Source organism: Hemiscyllium ocellatum, chromosome 11, assembly GCF_020745735.1.
Source record: "Hemiscyllium ocellatum isolate sHemOce1 chromosome 11, sHemOce1.pat.X.cur, whole genome shotgun sequence".
Taxonomy (NCBI): domain Eukaryota; kingdom Metazoa; phylum Chordata; class Chondrichthyes; order Orectolobiformes; family Hemiscylliidae; genus Hemiscyllium; species Hemiscyllium ocellatum.
This window is the reverse complement of record NC_083411.1, coordinates 60,168,146-60,177,239: the sequence shown is the minus strand read 5'-3', so window position 1 is coordinate 60,177,239 and position 9,094 is coordinate 60,168,146. Positions and strand designations below refer to the sequence as shown.

At 42.8% G+C, this 9,094-nt stretch overlaps 1 pseudogene; it reads right to left on the bottom strand.

The window, feature by feature from the left end:
• Positions 1–1,583: 1,583 nt before the first annotated feature.
• The window catches only part of LOC132820025 (sodium- and chloride-dependent neutral and basic amino acid transporter B(0+)-like), a 174,068-nt pseudogene continuing 166,557 nt past the window's right edge, over positions 1,584–9,094 (bottom strand).

Sequence of the window (9,094 nt, the reverse complement as noted above, 5' to 3'; positions counted from 1 at the left end):
AAGAAAATCACATAATGCAGCACTATTTAAACTAATGGGGCCATGGTCGTGTTATACACAAAAGTTCACACTATAGAAACAGTGTCCCCAATTCGTTAATTATGTTATAGCGAATTCACATTAACAAAATGCACGCTTTAGCAGAATGATCTGTATGAGCATTCTTAAGTTGGACGTTTGTAAATCAGGGATCCCTGTATATGATTCAGAACCTTGGGACGACCCAAAGTGCTTTATTGCTAATAAAGTACTTTTAAAATATGGTCACGGTCATGATAAAAAAACATTGCAGTTAATTTGTACAACAGCAATGTGAACTGAAAACCTGATTTTGATGAGCAATAAATATTGCTAGAAATATTCAATGCATGTGGATTTTTAAAAAAATTCTTGTTTTCTCAGGAAGAATATACCAAGTACTGCACTTCTGCTTCCTAGTTGTGAAACCTGAAAGGCTTCAGAAAAGATTTACAAGGATGTTGCCAGGGTTGGAGGGTATGAGTTATAGGGAGAGGTTGAATAGGCTGGGGCTGATTTCCCTGGAGCGTCGAGGCTGAGGGTGACCTTATAGAGGTTTAGAAAATCATGAGGGGCACGGATTGGGTAAATGGACAAAGTGATTTCTCTGGGTGCGGGAGTCCAGAACCAAAGGTGAGAGGGGAAATATTTGAAAGGGACCTGAGGGAAATCTTTTTCACACAAAGGGTGGTGCGTGTAGGGAATGAGCTGCCAGAGGAAGTGGTGGAGGCTGGTACAATACAACATTTAAAAGGCGTCTGGAAGGGTATATCAAAAAGAAGAGTTTACAGTGATATGGGCCAAGTGCTGGCAAATGGGACTAGATTAAGTTAGGACATCGGGTCGGCATGGACGGGTTGGACCAAAGGTCCGTTTGCATGCTGTACATCTCTATGACTCTATCAGTGGACTGCTGTTACAGCTATTGAGGTCACATTGACAGGGTCTGGGAGTGAAAGGTGTCTGGGCCTGTTTTTGTGTCAGTAGAGATTGATGCTAAGTTGACTTCCTATCCCAATTTAAAATCGGGTCTGGATGAAATTTAAAGAATTACGAAGTGCCAAGGAGTTAGTCTTCAAGTAGAAGACTAAAAATAAGAATCTAAGATTAATTCCACTTAAAGGGGTAATTCTATGACATGTTAGTGAAGTAACTCATAACTGAGAAGTTCCTCTAGACTGGAGTTTCACAAACACTGAGTGCTGTCAATGAGGAGTGTCCTTAATGAAGGGTCTAGTGGCTAAACTCATGCAAACAATGCCTCACTAACAGCAAGTTCCTCCAAACAAACGTCTCACTCGCTAGGAATCTTATTAACAAGGAAACTGACTAATAAAGAATCTCGTTAATAAGGAGTTTCAATAAAAGGAAGACTAGCTAATGAAGGATCACACTAATGGGAAGATTTGCCAATTAAGCAGCTCACTAAGAAAGTGTCTGACTGATGTGATGGCTTATGAAACAGGGGTCTTGCTATCAAGAAGTCCATATAGTGCTGTGTGAACATAGTGTGGTGTGAGGTGCAGCTGAAGCATTGCCCAGTTCAATCTGCCCAATGTATTGACTCACTCAATGTACTTCATGGAGACTTTCTCAGAATGGTTGGAGCTGAGGATGCATTCCTGAATTTGCAGTGCTGCGAGATGGATAGCAGTGCTGTATTTCATCTCCATCGCAAACCTCTCCAGCAGCACATCATTGCAACTCTGTAAAAGAGATTACTAAAGGCATCACACAGCAATCTAGAAAATATCCACACAAATTGCCACCACTTACAAATGCTTTCACAAAATTACAGAATAGAATAAAACTATGCAACAGAAAAATGCCCCTTGGCCCATCAAGTATGCGCTTGTCAAAAACCCCTTTTCCAGCACTTGGTCCATAGCTTTGTCTGTCTTGGCTTTGCAAGTGCATTGTGTTGCTGCTGGTTCTTTGAACGATCTGTCCAGTTAAACCAACACCCTAGTTCTTTCCTTGTAGCTCTACATATTTTCTTTACAACTACGTATCCAAAACTAATCAAAGGCTCTGTGGTACAGTGGCAATGTCCCTACCTTTGAGCTAGGAGTTTTGGCTGTAAGTCCCATCTGCTCCAGAGGTATGTAAAAACACCTCTGAGCTCTGAAGGAGGGTGATCATTTAGTGGTACAACTGAACTCTTAACCCAGAGACCCAGGTAATGTTCTGGGGACTTGGGTTTGAATCCCACCATGGTAGATGCTGGAAACTGGAATTCAATAAAAATCTGGAATTAAAAGTCTAATGATAACAGTGAACCATTGTTGGTGAAAAACTCATCTAGGTCACGAACATTCCTTAGGGAAGGAGTCTGCCATCCTTACCGTCTGGCCTACATGTGACTCCAGACCCACAGCAATGTGGTTTGACTTTTAACTGCCATCTGGACAATTCAGAATGGGTAACAAATGTTAGCCTAGTCAGTGATGCCCTGATCCCATGAATTAATTTAAAAAACAGGTTGAGCAGAAATTATCTACAAACACTAAACAAATCTTAATGTCAAACCTACATCCACCATTTTTTTCAGGCAGTGAATTTCAGATTATAACACACTGAATATAAACTTTCATCTCCTTTCTCATAAATTATTTTTCTGCTGCATGCAATCCTGAAATTCCTGCAGGATCTTCCAGAACCGGAAGTCATTGAAATCTACAGGTCCTCTAAGAGGGAACATTGCTCATCTGCCCACTGTTCTTTGACCTTAAACCAGTGCCTTCAGGTTAGGAACCAAAGTGAAAATAATGAAAACAGTTTCTTTTCATTTACTCAGTCAAAGCCGCTTGTATTTATAGACACCCATATTAAATCTCCCCTTAATTTTCTCTGCTCTGCAGAGAACCACCTCACTTTCTCTAGCTGCTACAAAACTCAAATTGCCAATCCCCACATGTCAACTATAATTTTAACCATGAATACAGAACATCTCACAAATACCGAAATTGCTGGATGTATGAAAATGAAGTCCATCTAGTTCACCATCTGCAATCTTGCTATATTAATTGTACAATGATAATATTACTATTAACTAATCACGGTAATTCATCCCTAACTATTAATCTACAACAGATGCAGACAGGTGTGCAAAACCACTGGAGGTGGGGATTTTGGCAGATCCAAAGTCACCCATTTCTCCTAGACCAGCCACACTTATCAAATGTCATGTTTATATGACTTATCCAAAATTACTATTGTCTGAAAGTAATCTATTTAATTTTTGTGTGAATTGCCCAAGCTGATTTACTCCATTCCCTTAGAGGTATGTTCCCCAAAGTCCTCATCGAAATATTTTTAAAATTCATTTGGGGGATGAGGGTATCGCTGACCACATCCCTTAATTACCCAGAGGGTGGTTTCAGAGACAACCACATTGCTGTGGGTCTGGGTCACATGTATGTAGTTTCCTTCCCTGAAGGATTTTAGTGAACTGGATGAGTTTTTCCTAACAATCAACATTTGACCCTTAATTCCAGATAATTCAAATTCCACCATCTGCAGTGGCAGGATTTGTTCCGAGGCTCCTAAAACATTAGCTGGGTCTCTGGATTAATAGTCCAGTGATATTAGCACGAGGTCATAATCTTCCCTAATGTACTTCAGCGTATTAGTTTTGAATATATTCCACTTTAAGCGCAGAATACGTCCTCCGGTTTTATCGCTCTTGGGAAACAGAACCTTTTTTGGTGTGGTCAGTCATGATTGTTATAAGGGGCTTACCATGATCCTTCATGTCAAATAGATACCTGTGAGTAGAGGTATTCAAAAGTAACTGGATCATCTTGTAAAAGTACAAGTGGATCTCTTGGCAGGAAACAAACCCTGAAGAGACACCTGTAATCACGGGGCTCTCGTTTCTGGACCACCTGTGACAAGGTAGAAAACATTTATATCAGGAAATACCTTCTTATTGTCACACTGTGGAAATAATCAACAAAAAAATTTCTTTAAGCTTATGTTTTAACAAGAAGCATTTCGCACTGGGTGGTGTTGTGATACAGAGGAGGGGGGCTTCTCTGGATAAATTTGTTGATATCAGCCCAGGCTTCCTTTTGTTAAATAGAGGCCCAATCCTCAAGTTCTTTAATTACTTGCAATGCAATGCTATTTTTAGCAGTCTCAATAAAACTTGTTATTTCCATGCTGAATCAATTTTTACATACATTTTGCAGTTGAACAGATGAAATATAAGCATTAGGAACTGGGGCAGGCCATTTGCTCCACCATTCAACAAAATTATAATTAACATGTACCTTAACTTCACCTTCCTGTACTATCTCCATATCCCTTTGTTCTTTTAGAACACAAAAATCTGCCACCCTTTACCTTGAATAGGCTCAATGTCAGACCATCCTCAGCTCTCCAAAATACAGTTTTCCAAAGATTCACAACTCAACTCTCCATCCCGGTTCTACTTGGGCAGCATCTCATTCTGAGAGTGTGAGTGACCCTATGTGCGAGATTCACCAGCCATGTGGGAACTTATAAAGGTGGGGAGTGACAGCCGAGGGGAAGGCTCTTGATGTGGACACGCCACCCGAAGAAGGATGGACCACCACTCTCTTTCCTCCCATCTTTTAACCAGTCTGCTTAAGAAAAGAGCTGACCCATGCCAAGTATATCATGGCATTGCCAATGTAATATTTAGATCAAGTTAACAATTCCAAATACCTGTTAATTTCTTTTAAAAATACAGTTCAGTTGCTGATGCTGGCACTCACTCACGTACCTTCATTTTATCAGGAGCAGGTTGGAGTGGACAGGAAGGCAGCTACCTGTCATATTTTATGTTATATGGGACATTAAGAACAGTCCCATGGATTTCCATTCTATCTCCTCGCATTCTTCTGAACTTCAAGAAACACTGAATTCATTTACTCAACCTTCCAACATAACACAACCACCTCATTCTAGGAACCAATCTGACTGGTCACAGCCCCTCTTCTGCTGTTACATCCTTCCTTTGGTAGATGGACCCAAACTGTGAACAGTCGTTTAGGTGTGACCTCACCAATATCCTGGAATTGTTGTGAGAAGACTGCTTGACTCCTATATCCAATCCAATTTTTTATCCAAAGTGAACGTACAATTTGCCTTCCCAGAAAAGTGATTACCAGGAAATACCATAGGTAATGTAGAGAGACATCTTCTTCACTCCTATGTTGTGTAATATTGATCAGCATTTCTGAACCAGAATTTGATAAAGCCAAGAGATGCTGCTTTGTTCAAATTCCATTTACAAAGTCTCCAAAAACAGAACTTTTCTTTAGGCTGCAGCAAATGGAACAAACTATTCAAAATGCCAGATTTGGACAGCAGTCCAATGTTAGGTCACAAAGCCAACAGATATAGAGGCAAAAACAGAAGTTGCTGGAAAAGCTCAGCAGGTCTGGCAGCATTTGTGAAGAGAAATCAGAGTTATTGTGACCCGGTGGGTCCAGTGACCCTTCCTCAGAACTGATACAGAGGATGGTTAAGGGTTTCATTCTGTAGACGTACATGTGGGTAACTTTAGTTGTCTACTTAAAAGCTTGCAAACTCTCAAGGATATCACTCCCTCATGTAAACAGTTCAAAGAAACCCCAACGTACCTGCTCAATGAGTTCATCATCATGTAAGATATAGATCTTGTTGATAGTGTATCGTTCCTTCAAAACCAGAGCAAAATGCTCAATACAACGGATGGATAACTTTGACTTCAGGCTGAGGATGATATCCTTTCAAATTTCAGTAGAAAGGGAAAACAAAATTAATTTCTTATTGCCTTTCTGAATTTCCTGTTGAAGATATATGGTCGTATTACCTATCCCCAGCTGCCTCACAGCGCCAGAGACCTGGGTTCAATTCCCGCCTCAGGCGACTGACTGTGTGGAGTTTGCACATTCTCCCCGTGTCTGTGGGTTTCCTCCGGGTGTTCCGGTTTCCTCCCACAGTCCAAAGATGTGCAGGTTAGGTGAATTGGCCATGCTGAATTGCCCGTAGTGTTTGGTGTAGGGGAATGGGTCTGGGTGGGTTGAGCTTCGGTGGGTCGGTGTGGACTTGTTGGGCCGAAGGGCCTGTTTCCACACTGTAAGTAATCTAATCTAAAATCCTCTCCTATTGGCTGATTCCTGGGACGAAGAGGTTGAGTTCTCAGGAACGGCTAAACAGATTCGGCCATTATTCACTCGAGTGTAGAAGAATGAGGGTGACCTGATTGAAACATATAGGATTCTCAGGGAACGTGAAAGGCTGGATGTTGAGAAGATGTTTCCACTTGTTGGGGAATCTCAAACTAGGGGACATAGTTACAGAATGACATGGAAAAAAATTTCTTTTCCCGGAGCAAGGTGAATATCTGAATTCTCGATCACAAGGAGTTGTGGAGTTGAGATCCCTGAAAGTATTTAAAGAAACACTAGGTAGATATTTAAAATATTAAGACGTGAGCATGAAACAGGAGTTGAGGGCTGGAGCAGATCAGCCATGATCTTGCATAATGGCAGGATAGGAGTCAGGGAGCTCAATGGCCTACTTCTCCACTTGTTCCTTATGTTCTTACGATCTAAGAAGACTCCGAAGCAACATGATAATAAGCACTGCAGAAATATGAAGGAAAAAATGTTAAATCATCCCTAACATCCTGCCTTACTCACTGCCCAAGTCTGCAGTCCCTGTTCCATCCACAGTCTACATCTGCTGCTCCATTGCTGTGGGAACCCCCTGCTCTATCCAGTGTCCCAACCTCATCCTCCATCCACATTCATACCCCCTTCTCCACCCATTCTTCGAACCCCTTCTCCACCCACTCCCCCAAACCCCATCCCCATCCACTCTCCCAAACTCTCCTCTCCCGTCCCCATCCACTCTCCCAAACCCCGTCCCCATCCACTCTCCCAAACTCCCGTCCCCATCCACTCTCCAAACTCCCGTCCCCATCCACTCTCCCAAACCCCCGTCCCCATCCACTCTCCCAAACTCCCGTCCCCATCCACTCTCCCCTCCTCCAAAACTCCCGTCCCCCCCTCTCCACCCCTCCCAAACCCCCATCCCCACCCACTCTCCCAAACCCCTTCTCCACCTCTCCCAAGCCCCCTTCCCACCCACTCTCCCAACCCCTTCTTCACCCACCCTCCCAGCCCCCTTTCCACCCACTCTCCCAACCCCCTTCTTCACCCACTCTCCCAGCCTCCTTTTCCACCCACTCTCCAGCCCCTTTTCCACCCACTCTCCCAGCCCTCTTCTCCACCTACTGTCCCAAACCCCTTGTCCACTCTCTCTCCCAAAACCATTCATCACCCACCCTCCCAACCCCCTTCTTCACCCACCCTCCCAACCCCCTTCCTCACCCACCCTCCCAAACCCTTTCTCCACCCACTGTCCAAACCCCCTCCTCATCCACTCACTACATCTCTTGCTCTATAAATTGTTCAAACCTATGCACCATCCACAATCCTGGTGCCTAATATATCGACTCAGAGGGCATGAAGTTCCTCTTTTTTCTCACACTGGCTTTCGGTGGTGAGTAATGTACCCCTGCCCTTGGCTGAGAAGACAGTCAGAGCTGACTTGGTAAGCCTGGGCGAGTTTCCTGGCCCTTCATTGGGCTCAATGCTAGTATCCTGGGTTGTCAGAAACTGCCTGCCAATCAGAGGCTAGCAGCCTTTGAGTCCTGAAGTCAGGCAAGGCCTACTCATCATCAGATCCAGCTGCAATAACACAAGTCTTCTTTATCTTCTTGTCACAGTGTGGGAAGGCAATGGGGGATGGTCAGGGAGTTTAGAGGTAGATGCCATTTGGGGTAACTGGAGATCCCCCCTCCCAATCCGGCAGCGAGGTCACCCTGATTTTCCAGGGAAACCAACACCAGCAGGAATGTAAAGAGAGAGACATCGAAGGTGGTCATTTGACGCTCATCAGTGGCCAATAATTGATTACTTAAGACCTTAGCAGATTGAATAGGTTGCCCATGGACTTTCTTGACTAGAACTAATTGGTGACCAGACATAAAGGTCGAGGGGGTTACCATATCTCCCAGTACCTCTGCCATTGGCAGGAACAGAGCCCATTGTAATTAGCAGTCGTTCTTGCTTCCCTTTCCAACATCTATTGTCTGTCCTGTTCTGTCAATGTCTAAAAGCTTTTGAAAGCTTTTTTAATTGCTGGATACATTGACTTGCAAAAATGGAAAAGCATTTTCGGAGTTGACTTATGTCAGTTATCATTCATGAATCTTGACAATCCTCACTGCAGAATTTGGCCTTTAGTGGATAAATGCTTTCATCCATTACGCAGTGAATACAAGACTTTGGATATTACCTTGAAAGTCAGATTAAAAATCAAGTGTTGACCGACAAGCCTACATCAATAATTTTTGTTCTATGTTTTGTTTGCTATTCTGCAGATTCGGTTGCTTTTGTATACTGTTCATGTGCATTAAAGAAATCGACAGCATTAGGACAACACATTTTTATCACCAAAAGATGTTCCAAAGTGCTTTAATGCTAAAGAGCTACTTCTGAAACGTGGTCAGTATTGTACCTCAAAGTTTGCTCATTTCACAGATTACCAGATGGCTACAGTATAATCAATCTTGCTCTTTCAGTTCATAACCAAATTAAATTCTTAAAGAAATTATTGAACTATGATTCCATTCCAACCTCCAATGTCTCCAGACTGTCAGACTTTGGATTCACATTCAGTACTGATGAGAGAAGATTTCTTCAAACTGAATACCAGAAAGACTAAAGCTATTATCTTCAAGTCCTGCTGTGTTCTCTAGTTACCAATTCCACCTCGCTCTCAACTAGCTGAGGCTGAACCAGACTTTGCAACCTGGGAACCACATTTGACCAGAGATCCTACCACAAATCCACATCATCACTAAGACTTCCTATATCCCACCTCAATACTATTGCCTGACTCCATCCTCGACTCATCTATTGCTGAAACACTCTACTGCAACTTAATTATATTGAGGTCCGAATTCCTGCCCGGTGTCCCATCCCCCACCCTTCATAGATGATAGCTTAGCCAAAAATCTGTTGCCTACATTTAACTTACAGGTTCCTGTTCA